Source organism: Prionailurus bengalensis, chromosome E4, assembly GCF_016509475.1.
Source record: "Prionailurus bengalensis isolate Pbe53 chromosome E4, Fcat_Pben_1.1_paternal_pri, whole genome shotgun sequence".
Taxonomy (NCBI): Eukaryota; Metazoa; Chordata; class Mammalia; order Carnivora; family Felidae; genus Prionailurus; species Prionailurus bengalensis.
In genome coordinates this window covers 54,526,365-54,544,873 of record NC_057360.1, presented here as the reverse complement: position 1 = coordinate 54,544,873, position 18,509 = coordinate 54,526,365, and the positions used below count along the sequence as shown (strand labels likewise).

General features: G+C 41.8%; 1 long non-coding RNA gene across 1 annotated transcript; it reads left to right on the top strand.

Annotated features, from left to right (window-relative positions):
• The first annotated feature begins 1,540 nt into the window (after positions 1-1,540).
• LOC122476229 lies at positions 1,541-6,073 on the top strand. The gene is made up of 2 exons (XR_006295422.1): positions 1,541-1,743; positions 5,968-6,073. It is a non-coding gene; the product is annotated as an uncharacterized LOC122476229 (long non-coding RNA).
• The last annotated feature ends 12,436 nt before the right edge of the window (positions 6,074-18,509 follow it).

Below are 18,509 nucleotides of genomic sequence, written 5' to 3'. Positions count from 1 at the left end.
CTCCTAATATTACATTGAGGGTTAGGCCTTCCACCTACGAACTTTGGGCTACAGGTGAAGGTGGGGTTGGGAACACAAACTTTAAGTCCATAACAGGGAGTTAGTTGAGAAATAAAATTTATTGATGAGTGGCTTTTGGCAAACATGTCATAGGGTGCCTGGGTGGCTCAGTCAGTTGAGCATCAGACTCTTGGTTTTGGCTCAGGTCATGATCTCTTGGTTTGTAGGCTGGAGCGCCCCATCGGGCTCTGAGCTGGCGGTGCAGAGCCTGCTTGAGATACTTTCTGTCTCTCTCTCTCTCTGCCCCACTCCTGCTCATACTCTCTCTCTCTCTCTCTCAAAATAAATAAATAAATTTTTTAAAAAATTATTTAAAAACAACATGTCAGAAAGTACAGAAAGTAAGCATTAGGACCTTCCTATTTATTACAGGATATTTGATTACTTGTTATTAATCAGAACAGAGAAGTTCAGGATGAGCAGCTGGCAGGATAGTAACCCATGGATCTGGGTACCATTTGCTATATCTTACACACATCACTGAGAAAGAAATCCTTTAAAAAGAAATTTGACATCGTAAATTCCTTTAAAAGATAGTAAATTTTACCTGAGTGTCTAAAAGACAAATTTGTCTCCTATTTTTTAAAGAGTTTTCTATTGTTTTATCAAGTTAAGTTATGCAGATTTCACATAAAACTTGGCTCAACTGGGGTCTTTGTATTGCAGGCAGCTCTCAATTTTCCATGATGGGATAACACTCTTCACTTGGCATTTGAGAATTTTATTTAACAGTTGTTGTTAAAATATCCACTCTATGCAAGATACATTTATTGGGGTGAACAAAATAAAGTCCCTGTTCTCATGGAGCTTCCACTCTTTTTCACAAAGACATGTGCAGGACAAGTAAATGAACTAGAAAAAGATCAGATGGTCATAAGTGATGTGAAGAGAATTCAACCAGAGAGTAAAATAAGTGGTCAGGAAGTGGGAGAAAGTCTGTCTCAGAGGAGCACATTAAGCTGAAGAGTCCACCAGGCCAACATCGGGGGGAAGAATATTCTAGACAGTGGGAGCAGCAGATTCTCTGAACCAAGAACAAGCTTGTTCAATTAAATTACAGAAGACCATTATGGCTCAAGAGTTGAGGCAAGAAAAGAGAGCAGATGGCAGGGGATGTTGATAATGGGGGAGCCTACGCATGCTTGGGGACAGAGGTCAGAGGAAATCTGTACCTTCTGCTCAATTATGCTCTGAACCTAAAACTACTCTACAAAATGTCTATTAAGAAGAGAGAGAAAGAGTAGATGTGTTGAAGAGGTAGATGGAGGTCAGATCACGCAGTACTTCGAAAGCCATAGTAAGGATTCACAATTATCATCTATGTGTTATTGTAATTTTTCTCGTCTCCTGTTTTGCACATCCCTCTTTGCAATGCACCTTTGCATTGGTCTCATAAATGCAGACCTCTTTATGATCTCATAAAGAGGTGGAGGCTATTTCTCTGCCTCTAGAATCATGGTTTGCTTTGGCCAATGGGACATAAGGAAACATGACATAAACATAGGCTAGAAAAATGCTGGTACATTGGGGCTTGCTCCCTCCTGCTACTCTTTGGAACTTGGAGTCTACCATGGGAAGAAGTCTGGGCTAGCCTGCTGGAGTGGTAGAGACCACATCTGAGAAGAAAGGAGCCATCCCAGTTATATCCTCGACTCCTTGACCAGCTAGGTAACAACAAAATCTGTGAGTAAGGCCTCTCCCTAAAGCATTCAGCCTCAGCTGATCACTTTATTTTTTTCAGCTGAACACTTTAGACCATTCAGTCAACAGAAACACACAAGGAAGAACTAAAATGAGTTTGTGTGGCTTTAAATCACTAAATTTTGGGGTGATCTGAAATACAATAGAAACTAATTTCGTGTGAGAGGAGTCCTCTGGAGGGTAATAAGAAAGTGGCCTACACGGATTTGCATGTATGTTTTTCGAAATCACTCTAGCAACAGTATGGAGGGTGGGTACAGGGAGAGCAGTTAGAAAATTAACAAAGAAGTCCAAGTGAGAGATGAAGGGGGCTTGGGCAAGTCTGAAAATATTAGTAATAACAATTTCTGTGATTTTGTCCAGTTTTATGGTTTTAAATGTCATTTACTTACTGATGACTTCAAATGTACATGTGCAGCCTGGACCTCGTCCATGATTCCTGACTCGTATGTCAAGTGTGCCTGCTGGATATGTGCATTCTGATGTCTACTTGGCATTCCAGTTGAACAAAATCCATGATTCTACTGATCCCACCTGCCAAGAAGACACCAAACCTGCTCCTCTGATAGTTTACTGTTCTCAGTGATTGACCATCCCACACTTCTAATTGCCAAACACCTTATAATCATCCTTGACACCTTTCTCTTGCATTCTGCAACCACTCCATCAGCAAGTGCTGTTGGCTTGACCATCACAGAATGGATCATCGATCCAATATGTACCCTGATCCAAGCCATCATCCTCTCCTCAATGGAGGATCATTGCTATTTCCTCCTTAACACGTCTGTCTGCTCTCTGCCACCGTCATCAGCTGGGTTTGTTCTCTAGTGCTGCATAACAAGTTACTATCCATGTAGTAGCTTCAAACAACACCAATGTATTATTTATGGTATTTGTCTATTACTTATTATGAAAACAACAACTTGTTTTCTCAGTCTGTGCGTCAGCGGTCCAGGTCCAGGTTAATTGGGTCTTCTCGGGGTCTCCTCAGGCTGAAATCAGGTTGTCAGCAATCTCTTCTGAGGCTCTTTCAAGCTCACAGGTTGTTGGCAGCATTTCATTCCTTGTGATTGGACGACTGAGGTCCTTGCTTCTCATCAGCAGTTGACCAGGGACTCACGCTCAGCTCCTAGATGCTGCCGGTAACGCCTCACCCTGGGGCCCACATAGACATTTCACAGCGTGGCTCTTTGTTTCCTTCCATGCTGGCAGGTTCCGACCTGCTGCTGCTGCTTTCCTTTTTAAGGGCCTACCTCAGGCTGGAGCGGCATAATTTCCCTTGTGATCAGCACAGTCGATTGATTAGTAGCAAAATCACAGAAGTGATACTCTATTGTATTCACAGATTCCACCCACACTCGAGCAGTGAGAATGGTGCGGCGTGTGTCCAAAGTGGGGAGGGTCCTCGTAGCCCATCTAGAATCCTATCTGCCACACCAACTTTAACTCGGGTCTCTGAGGAGCAGATAGAGTAATCCTGCTTTAAAAAAAAAAGTCAGATCATGTCAGTCTTCTCCCGACAACACTCTAATGGCATCCCATCTCAGTGAAAGGAAAAATCCAATCTTTTTCTGGGTCTGCAAGTGCTCTGGTTCTCCCCCAGTTACCTGACCTTTTCTCCTCTCACTCACCCCCTTGCTCAAGTCATTCTGGATGTCTTGGCTCCTTGCTGGTCCTTAAACACACCAAGCACGCTGTCATCTCAGAGTCCCTACACTTGCTATTGCCTCTACCGCCATATACACTCTTCAGATATTTGCACACCTCGTTTACTCATGAGTTAACAGATTCTACCCATCTGATTAAAAAGGCATTCAATAGTTCTATGTATTCTGTGATAATTCCGTCTCTGAGTCACTTTCTGTCTCCCTGATCCCATTTAATTTTTATTTCTCCTGCTGACTCAGTCTGCATCCTCCAAGAAGCAGATGCTAAGGTGGATTTAGATGTGCAAGAGCTTTACTGGGGGAAATGCCTTAGAAGGATAAAGCGAGAGGGAGGAGGAGAAGATGGGCAGAGTCTTCGGACTTGAGTGCAGGTCTGATACCAGTGAAGGAACAGAGGAAAGGGGGGAGGGTTGGTTAGAAGAGCAGGTAGGGAGGGCCTCAGATTGCAGTGTGGCCCTGAGAAGGTCTTGGCCAGCCTGATGGGGAGCCCTCACGTGAAGACAGCCTGTTAGTGGAGTCTCCTGTGAGGAGAAATGACCTAGCTCTGGCACCCCTGATCAGTCAGTTTAGAATCAGCCTGGGGGAAGAGATGGGGGCAGAGAGGGGGGTACACAGTAGGTGGTCCGGAGGAATGACAATTAGAGATCAGCAGCCACCTCTGTTCCTCATAGCTGGTTCTCTTAAAGGAATATCAGTGACTCACTTCCGTAGTAACTGTAGCGGTCACGTATATTTATTCATTTCTACCACCACCTCCCAGCTCCCATTAGAAAGTGGGTTCCTTAAGGCCAGAATCTCTGCTCTGTTCACTGTTAAATCCTCAGAAACTACAATAATGCCTATCCCATAATAGCCATTCTACAGTATTTGTGAACAAGGGACTGAGTAACTAGTATTTTTTGAGTGTTTATGGTGTACCAGGGATTGTTAAAAGTGCTCATACTTTGGGGCACCTGGCTGGCTCCGTTGGGAGAGCATGTGACTCTTGACCTCAGCATCATGAGTTCAAGCCCCACATCAGGTGTAGAGATTACTGAAATGAAAAAAAAAAAAAAATTTAAAGTGCTCATACTTTAAATTGATTAATTTCACAACAACTTCACGAGGTATGTGCTATTTTGCCTTTCTGTCACAAGTGACAGAGTGGAGGTATAGAGACCCTAAACAACTGAACTAAGGTCTCACTTCTAGCAAGGAGCAGAAGCAGGGTTTGGACCCAGTGTATAAGCTCCTAACCTCTGCTCCATACTTACTCCCAGAGAGAATGCATGCATTCAAACTCAGGATACAGTTGTAGTTGAAATCAACTAAGATACAAATGAATTTAATGTGAGAAATAAATAGAGAAATCAGAGAGCTCTTCAGTATTTGTCTTGGGCAATTCGGCAAATAGTGGGTTTTGAAATGAAAAAGTTTAAAGTTTTCTAATCTTCTGTAGGTTTGAGGGGGATTTTTTAAGCAGGTTAGTTTTGAAAAATGTATTAACGGGTCATGAAATCATAAAGTAAATGTCTGAATACCTAAGACTGGATTTCTAGGGACCCGGAAATATGGATTTGAAAATCATCATCATAGAGCTGGTATTTAAAGCTATGAGACCAGATGAAGTTACTTGGAGAAGCTATGGAGATAAAAACGGGAAGGAGACTCAGGGAAGAGTCCTAGATAGATCTTAAGAGAATTATTATTGAGTGAAAACAAAAAGCCAATCATGACACATATTGTATAATCCCATTTAGGTAATGCACTCCAAGGAACAAAATTATAGAACAGATCAAAGGTGCCTAGAGGTTAATCTTATGTGAGGTGGGTGGTGTGGGGGTGGTGAGGTGTGACTATAAAGTAATAGCATGAGGAAGTTTTCTTGTGGTGATGGAATATTTCTGTATTCTTTTTTTAATGTTTATTTATATTTGAGACAGAGAGATAGAGAGAATGGGGGAGGGGAAGAGAGAGATGGAGACAAAATTTGAAGCAGTTCCAGGCTCTGAGCTGTCAGCACAGAGCCTGACGTGGGGCTTAAACTCATGAGCTATGAGATCATGACCTGAGTCGAAGTTGGACACTTAACCGACTGAGCCACCCAGGTGCCCAAACATTTCTGTATTTTGATTGCAATGATGGCTGCATGAAATTATACGTGGGATAAGCCTTCTGACAACCATCAACAAACATGCAAAAAAGTGCTTGTAAAAACTGGTGAATCCCAAATAAGAATAGCTGTGTGGTTATATGTATTATAGCAAAGTCAGTTCCCAATTTTGAACAAATGCATTCTATTATGTGAGATGTTATCAGTGGGGGGATCTTGGATGAAGGCCAAACAGGGACTCCATGTACCATTTTAGTAACTTCTTGTGAGTTTTAAACTCTTTCAAATTAAGAGTATCAAACAGTATGAAGATATTCTCTCTGGAAAAGTGATATTTGTACATCTATTTAGATTTCCTAAAATGCTTTTCCATACAATTCTATAATTCTTTATGGCCCCTTCCCAAAAGAAATAGATTCTAACTAACTTCCTTTTGCTCCCGGACAGAAATATTTAATGAAAGAAATAGGATGCAGTGAAGAATAATTTATGCAGAAGGCCATTTCATTCACTCAGTTAAACTGGAGAACCCATGATATGCTGGGCAATAAGCTAGACAGAGAAAGAAGCACGTGTCAGTAAATGGTGCACAGTCCTGGCCTCGGGGACATCTCATCCTAGCGTGGGACAGGCAAGTAAACTAATAGCTACAATGCAGTATTTTACAGGTGATTTAAAGTTCTCATTGTGATTACCTTATTGTGGTACATATGGAAAGGAAAGCAAGTATCAGTTTAAAACTCTAAAAATACTTTTTTTAAAAAAAGGCAGAGACATTAACCTTGTATTAGTCTTCAAGGTCTAAGGACAAGATTATTTTGGCTTCTAATTTTACCAGACTTCAGCTCCTAATACTATTAAATCATTTCCTAAGCAAGAAAAATGACTTGGGTCAATAATAATTAGGCTATGCTTCTACTGCTCAAACCTTAGAAGTAAATAAGCCATTGGAAAGCCTGCCCGGTTTTGATGTGCACTTAGTTAAGTTGCAATTGGCAGGAAGGGATCCCTGGTACAGATGGTAGGAAGGGACACAAGAGTAATAAAAGGACTGAGTCCGGATTCCAAGGAGCTGCTGCTGGAGTTGGTTTGTTCTTTTTGTTAAGATGCAGATCAACCTCTTCAGTTTTCTCCTAATAGAAGCCTTAGCAGGGATCCAGCAGAGACAAGCTGTGATTCAAAGAGGAGAAACCTAGGGGTGCCTGCAAGGCTCAGTGGATTGAGCATCCCACTCGTGATTTTGGCTCAGGTCATAATCTCACAGTCATGAGCTCAAGCCCCACATCAGGCTCTATGCTGGGCATGGAACCTGCTTAAGATTCTCTCCCTCTCCCCTGCTTGCTTGCTCGCGCTCTCTCTCTCAAAAAGAAATTAATTAATTAAATTCAAAAGGGAGAACCCTAAACCGTGAGAATGACCTGCCTTGTCACCAGGGGCAGGAGATTAGGAGTGACTGAAGGTTAGTGTCACTTCTTTTTTGCCAACTATACTCAGTGAATTATCCCCTTTTCCTTTAAAAAAAAATGGTTGTAATTTGATAAGGAACAAGCTGTTTACATAGTCCCAAGTAATTTTCCCAAATTATTTATAAATCTAAAATACTATCTTTTAGGGGTGCCTGGGTGGCTCAGTTGGTTAAGCATCTGACTTCGTCTCAGGTCATGATCTCAGGATCATGAGTTCAAGTCCCACGTCGGGCTCTGTGCTGACAGCTCAGAGCCTGGAGCCTGCTTCCGATTCTGTGTCTCCCTCTGTTCCTCCCCCACTCATGCTCTGTCTCTCTCAAAACAAAACAAAACACATTAAAATACTATCTTTTAATAATAGAGCCACCTAGCAGACATACCTTAGTGAATCATAAGAATTAACATCCCCAGCATCAGGACAGACTGACATCACTCAATGAGGCATTGAGAAGGACACAGCATCACTTCTGTGGTGCTCCTGCCAAAAATGATGAGGCTAAATCTAATCATACAGAAACATCAGATAGAGCCATACTTCAGGACATTCTACAAAATTAGTGTCCCGTACTTTTCAAAAATGTCAAGGTGAAGAAACAGAAAGGCAAAAGAAATGTTCAGGTTAAAGTAGACTCAAGATGTATGACGACTAATTGCAATGCATGATTCAGTATTGGATTCTGGACTGGGGGTGGGGGGGACAGGAGAAGGGATAAAAATAAGGACATTATTGGCACAACTGATAAAATCTGAAAATGGACTATAGACTAGGTAATAGTATTATGTCAATGTTAAATTTCGTGATTTTGATTTTCGTATTTTAAGTACGTAAGAGGATGTCCTTGTTTTTAGGAAATACACAGTGAAGAATTTAGGGGCAAAAGAATGCAATCATTACAAATTTCAAATAATAAAAATTCACACGTGTGTGTGTGTGTGTGTGTGTGTGTGTGTGTGTGCAGAGAGAGAATAATAGTGCAAATGGAGCAAAAGGGTAATCGGTGAATCTGGGAAAAAGGGGAACATGGAAGTTCCTTTCACTATTCTGGCAACATTTCCCTAAGTTTAAGATCAAATCAAAAAGTACGATTTGAGGAATATGTCTTTGTCATTGAGTGCTCACTTTGGTTAGCTCCTTTTTGTGCATTTAGTTGCATCAAGGTAGCAATTTTCCTGAGCTCCTAATGGGTTCTTGGAGTCCATTCAACAACACAAAGAGACAATAATAAAAGTTTGCACAGAGACTGTAAAAGCCCAGAAGAGAGGCTCCCAGCTCAGGCTGTGTGTGGGTAATAAATTGCTTCCCAGCGCTGGTGATCCTTGAACTAAGTCTTAGAGTATGAAGAGTTGTTAGCCGGTCAATGGAAGTTTTCTTGGTGGCAGCAATGTTCAAAAAAAAAAAAAAGATTTTGTATCTTTTCTTGCCCCTAAAATAACACTCTCTGTCCTCCCTTCTCCGTGCCTGGGAGGTTGATGTCTATGGACTGCATCACTTGGGCTCCCTTGCTCTGTCTCCCAGAGGTTTGCTCACTAGAAGACACTAGCAGGAGATGCAGGGGCAAGCACAGAGGGGAGTTGGGATATTATCCCCACTGTGGTTTCAGCAGTGCCTATGGAGAGCTACTGCTCCTGTGACTTGACCCCTTTCCTAGTTCTGGCATTCTCCAGGCTTCAGTGTCTCCACATATCCCTCTTGCCTCTTCAGTCATGGAGTAGTAATGGCTTCCTGTTATTGCTAGTTTCTTGGTGCATCACTAACTTCATTAGTTCCCTTAATTTCCCAATTTCCTGAAAATAATTCCTCATCAAATAATTTTTTTAGTTAAATTCTTTTAACCGAGCCATGTGTTTCCTGGTAGGATCCTTCCTAAACCACAAAGCGTAGCTGAAGCAGAAAGCATATGGAGGAATGGTGGGTGAGGAGACTCACATGAGGCACGGGCCAGACCAGGAAAAGGCCAGATTTGGCTTTTATCCTGTTACTGCAACATTCCAGACATTACAGAAAACAGACATGACAGGGCTGTGTGGAGGAGAGACTTCTGCAGCTAGACCTCAGTTGTGTGACCTTGGTAAGTGACTTAATCTGCCCAAGTGTTTCCTCATTTATGAAGAGATTAACCTCACAGGGTCCATGTGAGGAATAGATGGGGGAATAGAACAAGTTTATCTTAAAGTCCAATCCCAGGACCATCTCCTTCAAGAGTCTTCTCTGACTGGATCACTTCCTAGTGACCTCTTCCTTCTCTGAATGTCTGTTGTGCAAAGAGTCACAATCCATAGTTTACATCTCAGTGTTTGTAATGATTTCATGGATGTATATGTCTATTCGGTTGCTGTGATTCTCCAGCTAGATCTTACCATGGTTCAAGTAAAGGGCCATATTTTACGCATCTTTGACTTACCCCATGTTGGGCATATGAAAGCCTTAATATACCAGTTGGTCTACAAGTGGACAGAAATGATTTTGAGTGTCATGGTATTTAAGGGCGCATTCCTAATTCTCTCCCATTGTTTCTGACTTCTCTACTTCTGCTATAATATTGTAAAAGTAAAACAAGTGAAAAGTCTTTCCTTTCTTCCTTTTAGCATACTTTTTAGCATCCCCTATATGTACATAGCTACAGACATTTTAGGTCTGTTTCATTAACTGTAATCATTTAGGAAAGGGGAAATTGGAATGGATATACATTTCTTTTTTTTAATATGAAATTTATTGTCAAATTGGTTTCCATACAACACCCAGTGCTCATCCCAACAGGTGCCCTCCTCCATACCCATCACCCACCCCCTCTTCCTCCCATCCCTCATCAACCCTCAGTTTGTTCTCAGTTTTTAGGAGTCTCGTATGGTTTGGTTCCCTCCTTCTCTAACCTCTTTTTTTTTTCTTCCCCTCCCCCTTGGTCTTCCGTTAAGTTTCTCAGGATCCACATAAGAGTGAAAACATATGGTATCTGTCTTTCTCTGGATGGCTTATTTCACTTAGCACAACACTCTCCAGTTCCATCCATGTTGCTACAAAAGGCCATATTTCATTCTCTCTCGTTGCCAAGTAGTATTCCATTGTGTATATAAACAACAATTTCTTTATCCATTCATCAGTTAATGGACATTTAGGCTTTTTCCATAATTTGGCTATTGTTGAAAGTGCTGCTATAAACATTGGGGTGCAAGTGCCCCTATGCATCAGCACTCCCGTATCCCTTGGGTAAATTCCTACCAAACTCCACACCCAAAAAACAAATAATCCAGTGAAGAAATGGGCAGAAAACATGAAAAGACACTTCTCTAAAGAAGACATCCAGATGACCAACAGGCACATGAAAAGATGCTCAACGTCGCTCCTTATCAGGGAAATACAAATCAAAACCACACTCAGATATCACCTCACGCCAGTCAGAGTGGCCAAAATGAACAAATCAGGAGACTATAGATGCTGGAGAGGATGTGGAGAAACGGGAACCCTCTTGCACTGTTGGTGGGAATGCAAACTGGTGCAGCCGCTCTGGAAAGCAGTGTGGAGGTTCCTCAAAAAAATTAAAAATGGATATACATTTCAAAAGTGAAGCTATATTCATGTTCCCCAAATCGCACTGGCTGAAATGATAGATGGTACTTCAGAAGTGGACAAACAGGGTCCTTGCTATAGCTGTGTCGATTTGCTATTTCCTTTGCTAAAGTTGTTTTGATAATTGGTTTTTTTTTCCCCTCCATCATCTGTAGTCCTAGATATTTCCATTTAACAAATTTTTCTTTAAAGATAAATGAGAAGCATAAAATAAGTAGAATGAGTACTAACATTACCATAGCACTTACTTGATCATTTGCTCACATTATCTCATTAATGCTCAGGGCATCCACAAGGTCACTAAATATGATTATTATCACTTTTGGCCAAATTAAGATACCAAGGAACAGAGAGGCTAACCGAGTTCACCACTCCCTACCCACAACGTTACTGCGTAAATGTAACTCACTCTAAGATTCAGCCTGATATTCATGGTTACTTCTCTATGCCCCTCTAAATGCCTTCTCCAGCAAAGAAAAAAAAAATTAGCCGAGATCCTAAACCAGAGAAACTAGAGTTGTTGTTTTCTTAGGTCTGGAGGATGTCTCCTTCTTTGTTATGCTCAGGAAACAACTAAAGGCAGCCCTCGCCTGGACGCGGTCAGCAATGAAACTGGTCCATCACATGGACACCTGGGTGGCTCAGTTGGTTGAGCCTCAGGCTCTTGATTTCGGCTCAGGTCCTGGGACTGAGCCCCACATCAGGCTCTGCACTGAGTGTAGAACCTGTGGGATTCTCTCTCTCTCTCTCTCTCTCTCTCTCTCTCTCTCTCTCTCTCATTCTCTCTGCCCCTCTCTCCCATTTATATCAGGCCAGTGTAATTCCCTCAGGACTTTTGCCTGTGCTCCTTTCCAGACCAGACACCCTCAAAAAGTAGGGTTTTCCACTAGTCATGCAGTCCTGGCTCCGGGATTGAGGTAGGAAAGTAGCTTCTGAGCTTTCCTGACTTCTGTGCTGAGAACAGGGCAACTATTCACCAGAACCACAACGCCAAGAAAGGAATGTCTCCTAACTTGCCACAGTGTATTTATTCCCCTGTATTCATCAGTGACAAAGTGATTAGCACGATACCAGCTATTGGCCCTACCTACAGGAGGCTGGTGGGTTGTGTACCTGAAGACAGGGAGCAGAGTAGATATACATGCATCTGCATTCCTGGGGTGAGTGGTCAGCCTGGGCAAGATGCCCAGCACAGGACCAGTCTGAAGAGACAGCAGGCTGCTTTGGGCCCAGTGGGAATAAATACAACGATGTTTGAAAAGAAGCAAGAAATCTAGATTTATGTGGTAGGATGATTTATAAAATTATGTGAATTTTGTTTGAAATGTTGTACAAGGCTAACATTCCATTGGTAACCACGTTATGGCCCCTTTGATAAGGAGAGATGCTATTTGACTGACAAGCATGGTACTTGTCTTAGTTTGGGGTCACCCAAAGTGGACCCTGAGACAAGGTCTTAGGTGCAGGCAGTTTATTGGGAAGGTGATCCTGGGTAATACACATGAATAAGAAGAAGGAGAAATGTTCATGGGAGTGTGCATTAAAGGACAAGTTACCTCCATGGAAAACTGGGGTTCAAACTTAGTGGGACCCACTGAGAAGCCTTGGAACACACTTGAGCATCAGGAAAACGGGCTGGTCGGGGCACGTACATGGACTCAGATCCCTCATTGGCTGAGTTGCAACAATTCTCAGGAGCAACTTCCAGATCGCCCGTGCTTACAAGGTAGCAAGTTCCATGGGACTAGAGAAAGTCTCGGGCAGGGACCAGAGATATAGGTCAGGTGGGAAACTGCTGCATGCTGGGAACTGTCTTATGCCTGCAGGTAAAGTCAGGTGGGCCAAGGCCACGCGGAGCCAGGCATTGGCAGCATGTGCTGCACCTTTCTTGTCCAAAAGATAAAGGCATGAAGGGTAAACATCCAAGTGGAAAACGTCAGGAGCTGAGGATAACAGGATGCTGTTAGGACCGCTCCTTTTCTATGTGTGGGTCTAGCTAGGAGATAGACAATAGATAGAAACAAATATTCTGGTGCAGGTTAGAACTAAGAAGAAAAATGTGGCAGGGGAGGCCTGGGTGGCGCAGTAGGTTAAGCGTCTGTCTCTTGATTTCAGCTCAGGTCATGGTCCCAGGATGGTGAGATTGAGCCCTGCCTCAGGCTCTACACTGAGTGTGGAGTCTGCCTAGGAATCTCTCTCTCTCTCTCTCTCTCTCTCTCTCTCTCTCTCTCTCTCTCTCTTTTTCTCTCGTTAAAGAAGAAATCATACACAATCCTGGTATGGGTGGGTTAGATGACACCTTGAGAAACTGAGAAACTCACACCACAGCCTCCTACTGCATTCACCTCTGGTCCTCGGCGGGGCTCACTTGTCGTCTTACATAGTTTTGCTATCACTGAATTTTCAATGCTTTGTTCATTTATTTTTGAGAGAGAGAGAGAGAGAGTGTGTGTGCGCGTGAGTAGGGAAGGGGCAGAGAGGGAAACAGAGGTCCTAAGCAGACTCCTGCTGTCAACACAGAGCCCGATCTGACCTGACAGATCAAGATCATGACCTGAGTGGAAATCAAGAGTGTGGAGCTCAACGCAGTGAGCCTCCCAGGTACCCCTTGCCATCACTGAATTTTTACTTCCTTTGAGTCAAGAGAGTATTTGAGTATTGGTTATAGTTGTGGAGAAATTTGCACAGGTTTACTATTGAAGTTTCCAAGATAAGGATAGCTGTTTACATGTCCTGAACTTTGAGAGGCATACTGTAGGAGTATACGTGTGTGTATTCATGGGCATGAATGAATGATGCTCGGGTAGGTGGGGGACCAGTGATATTAGAAGCTATTTTCTTTTTTAAAAATTTTTTTTAATGTTTTATTTATTTTTGAGACAGAGAGAGACAGAGCATGAGCAGGGGAGGGTCAGAGAGAGAGGGAGACACAGAATCCGAAGCAGGCTCCAGGCTCCGAGCTGTCAGCACAGAGCCTGACGTGGGGCTGGAACCCACGAACTGTGAGATCATGACCTGAGCTGAAGTCGGACGCTTAACCGACTGAGCCACCCAGGTGCCCCTAGAAGCTATTTTCATAGGGAACCAGCATCAAATAAAATCAAGTATTTACTTTTTGCAAACGCTGACATAATGGTGTCTGGGATTTTTTTTAAAGGAGTTTCTTGTTTGCTTGTTTGTTTGTTTTTGTTTGTTTGTTTATGCCATTAGTATAAGGTCAGGTTCTGTTGGACTTTCCAAGGATGGTAATTTTTGTCTTTGTCCAGTAGTTTACAGTCAATATTTACAGTGTTTGTAGCTGATTATTTCCACCCCCACCCCCATGCTGACCTATACTCTAAAAGTCTGCCCAGTGCATTTAAGGGCATTCAGTTTTGCGATGATTCCATTCTACCAATAGGTTGCTAGAGCTGATTCTGTCCTCTGGATGTCCTTCAAGACATGCTATTGAAACTACTGAAGGCTGCAACACAAATATTTAATGCCAAGAGAGGGTTGATTGCATTCAGTAATGTGGGGTCTGGGTAGTTTCACTTCACATGATAGGCTTGTGGGTGACATGTGACCAGAGCCTTCCCTGTCCTCATTAGCCAGCCATGCCTCTGTCGAGAAAAGAATTAGTGTTAGTCATGGACTGGAACAGGTCTGTTGGTTTTCGCTTCCACCTTGCGTTTTGGAAGCAAATATATATTGAGGATGTCTATAGAATCTCCCCAAATGTGTCCTGTTTCCTTCCAAGAAATGTACGTGAGGGATATTGAGAGACCATATTATCATTTCTGTATGTACCTTAAGAAAAGTTCCATCTAGCCTGGAGTCTGCTTTAGCTGCTGCTCCTATTTAATAACTTTGTTTCAAGTGTTCCAAAAAGATATGTTCTCCTTGACTTCTGAGGATGTTAAATGTTCTTATCGTTCAGATGGCTGCTCAACTTTTACAGAGGCATCACTAATACCAACATGCTGTCTCTTAAGTGGAAAGTGTTAATGAAACTCTTCTACCCTTAGTGGAGACTTCAGTTACAGTCTTTATTCTTCCTGTAGTAATAATTCATATGAGTAACAAATATCATATGAGATAAAAGTAGGAATGATGTAGAGAGGGGAAGAAAAAAAAATAATGTAGTAATGGTTGTTGTGTATGTCTGCTCAAGGGCCGTAGAAAAATATCACGAACTGGGTGGCTTCACAGAAATATATTTTCTCCCAGTTCTGGAGGCTGGGGGTTCAAGATTAAGGTACTTTCAGTGTTAGTTTCTGGTAAGACCTCCCTTCTGGCTTGAAGATGGCCACCTTCTCACCACTGTATCCTTACATGGCCTCCTCTCTTTGTGCACATGGAGGGAGAGAGAGACACAGAGACACAGAGACAGAGACAGAGAGACAGAAAGAGAGAGATCTGATGTGTCTTCCTCTTTTTTCAAGGATACTAATCCTACAGAATTAGGCCCCACCCTTATGACTTCATTTAGCCCTGATTACCTCTACAAATATGTATATGCAATAAATCTTAACACATCTATATACAATGTGTATATCTACCTATAGATACATTCAGCTACGCAGTATATACTTATAAACTGAAACCTCAGGTTACTTCTCCCATAATCCACCAAATGAAATACAAAAGTATAAATACATATTTTAAGGCTTCTCGTCTTTGAATTACCAAACTATAGTCATTCTCAGGACTTAAGCTGGACAAACTTCTGGTTTGTTATTCACATTCATTTTTCACTTGGCAAGCTTTCTCCTTTTACAAATGACTAAAACATGCCTCTCCCATCTTTCCATTAATACTTGTCTTCATTTTTCTCTCAAAGTTTAATGAAAAGGTAGTTTTGGGGGCATCTGGGCAGCTGAGTCAGTTAAGCTCTTGGTTTTGGCTCACACCAAGATCTCACAGTTGATGGGTTCAAACCCCGCATTGGGTTCTGTGCTGAAAGTATGGAGCCGGCTTAGGATTCTCTCTCTCCCTCTCTCTCTGCCCCTCCCTGGCTTGCTCTCTCTCTCAAAAAATAAATAAACATAAAAAAATAAAAAAGGTACTTTTTGTGAGGGGAAGGGGGAGAGGGAGATAAGACAGCAGGTGGTGACCTCCCTACCATGCCCCCTTCTCCCAGACATGTCTCCCTTCAATTCAGCATCCTGTGAGCACTATTAGGTAGCATTAGTCAGATTTGTCCTTTTTGGGTGTTCTTAAATATTTGTTTGTACTTCCTCGAAGCACAGAGATTAAGATTGAAGCTAGAAGATGCCAAGCAGCTCATCAACTGAGTAAGAACAAAATTAGTCAAGCTCTTTACTTAACTGCATCCACTGTCTGCTGACACAATGACCTCACTTGGGCTACATGGTTTTTGGATCCTCCAACACAGAACATCACCACAGTCTATATTCATTAGTTACTCTCAAAGAATGTCGACAGAGGCTATGTCTGTGCCATAGAAAACTAACTGGTTGACAAGTAAAATCTTAGATCTGTAAAATTATCTACTGAATGCCAAACAACTGAATTCACTAAAAACAACAACAACAACAAAAGAAACAAGTCACGTTTTGATCTGAATTTGCAGGCGTGGCCGAATTTCTGACATGAAATGACCTTCTTAACTTTTTTGTGGGGAGGAAGTACACAAATTTGTTTTTAATCTCAGAACACTTGCAATATATAAATATATATATGTATATATATATATATTTCTATATGAAGAAATATAGATATTCAGTAATCACATTCATTCTCTACATAATGAGAGTTTTTATTGGTCTAGTGAAATAAAAGAATTTCTTCAGTACAGAAGATCTTCTATAATCAGTATATCTCAGATAAAATTATGATCAAGAGTTTACACATACTGATACACACATACAGAGTAAAACCTCTTATATGAACCCACTCACAGTAAGCAAAGCAAAAAATAGTATAGTATAGTACCAATTTTCAGGACTTTCTTACACCAAATCTTTATATTAGGACCAACTACCCTTGCAATTTCTTTTTTTTTTTTTTTAATTTTTTTTTCAACGTTTATTTATTTTTTGGGACAGAGAGAGACAGAGCATGAACGGGGTAGGGGCAGAGAGAGAGGGCGACACAGAATCGGAAACAGGCTCCAGGCTCTGAGCCATCAGCCCAGAGCCTGACGCGCGGCTCGAGCTCACGGACCGCGAGATCGTGACCTGGCTGAAGTCGGACGCTTAACCGACTGCGCCACCCAGGCGCCCCTGCAATTTCTTTTTTTGCAATCAATCAAGGAATAGCTGACTGCTTGTTTTGAATCCCCCAAACTATGTGCCCTGATGGGTATGTACTATTATTGGTCAGGTTGATTCACCACCCTCTGTAAAATCAAACCAAACAGAGCAACTGATCTACAAGCTCCTCTCACTGTGTAGAAAACAAAAGAAACAAGGTTGCATTCACTGTGGTCCCTTCCACCAGTTGCCTGGGGCCAGCTAGCAAGAGGCAGCAACAAGGTCTCCTGGCTTTAATGATGCTTCTGTTGAAACCATTTGCAACAGTGTTTTCTTCAAGTGTGCTCTGGGAAATACTTGCCAAGTGAGATGCTCCACAAGAGGAAGGTTCTATGGTCAAGCAAGTTGGGGGAATACTGACCACTTGTCTCCCTCCAGGACATTCTTCATGTATGTTAGCTTATTACAGGCATTGCAGAGCCCCAGAGTAAAGCAATCTATTGAACTTTATTTAAAACAATATTTTCTAAACATAGATAAGTATTAAAATTTTTTCTCATAACATTCCTTTGGGAAATGCTGGTTTACAGAATTTTAGTCTGGTCTTGAACTAAGCAAATTGATCTAACTGTTCAATGATAGAAAAACATCCAGGGAATTTTCCTTTTCGTGGTTAATTAATATAATGGAAACCACAAAGCTACTCAGAAATTCCAAGAGAAAGCAATTATGACAAGGAGCTCATACCATTCCTCAAAAGAATAAAGGCAATAAATGACACAATACCAGATATCTAGTACTGCTTTATTTCTTTTCACTGCTATCAAGCCGGTTTTTCAGCTGATTCAAACCCTGTGCTGCACCAGCTGACCCAGTGGGATCACCACAGGCTATTTCACATGAATTTACTAGAGTAAAGTGGTGGAGAGTCTCCACTGTATATATTTACACACCAAGATTCTACACTGAAGAGAAATGTATGCTGTAGTATATCTGAGTAATGACCCTTTGGACACTCTTATTCTGTGTCTTTTGGGTTGTGCTTACTGCCAATACATCTTAGAGATGATATTTGCCTGTGAAGGTGTGTGTGTGTGTGTGTGTGTGTGTGTGCACTATCTTTGATAGTAATGCCATTTGAGGAATATAAGAAAAGCTAATACATCACGCCAGTGGTTTTTTCCAAACCTGTATTTTATCAGTGCTTTGTTGTACCAAGAAATGATGGCATGAGTAAGTATTTGTCCTGTCCTTTGCTTTCTTCCAAGTAGTATGTTTTCTTGGCTTTACTGTCATCTTGAGCCTTATTTTGGAGGGCAGAAGAATGCTTAGGTCATGTTTAGTTTTTATAGCCTCATTTAGTGGAAATGGATCCTTTGGGCCCAGTCTATGCCCATTGCCTAAATTTAAAGTTCCTTTTTCTTGCAGGTGGCTTAATTTATATTTGTTGATGGCACAATGAATGCAAATAACCACACAGGTGACCTTTAGGAGGCTGTGAGATCCAAACCGGTTATGTGAGTGAACTTAAATTCAGAAAGGGGTTGTGATACATTTTTAGCGTTTCTATAAATACTCTTTTCTTGAGGAAGGAACATGTTTCATCACCCAGGAGGTATTTTGGAAAGATATAGAGAGTTAATCCATGGCAAACGATCAGGTATTTCAATACCACACTGCTAAATGAGTGATATGGTAAAGGGAAACATGAGCTGAATTATGGAACCAGTAGAATGGATTATCTGTTCAGCCCATTTCATC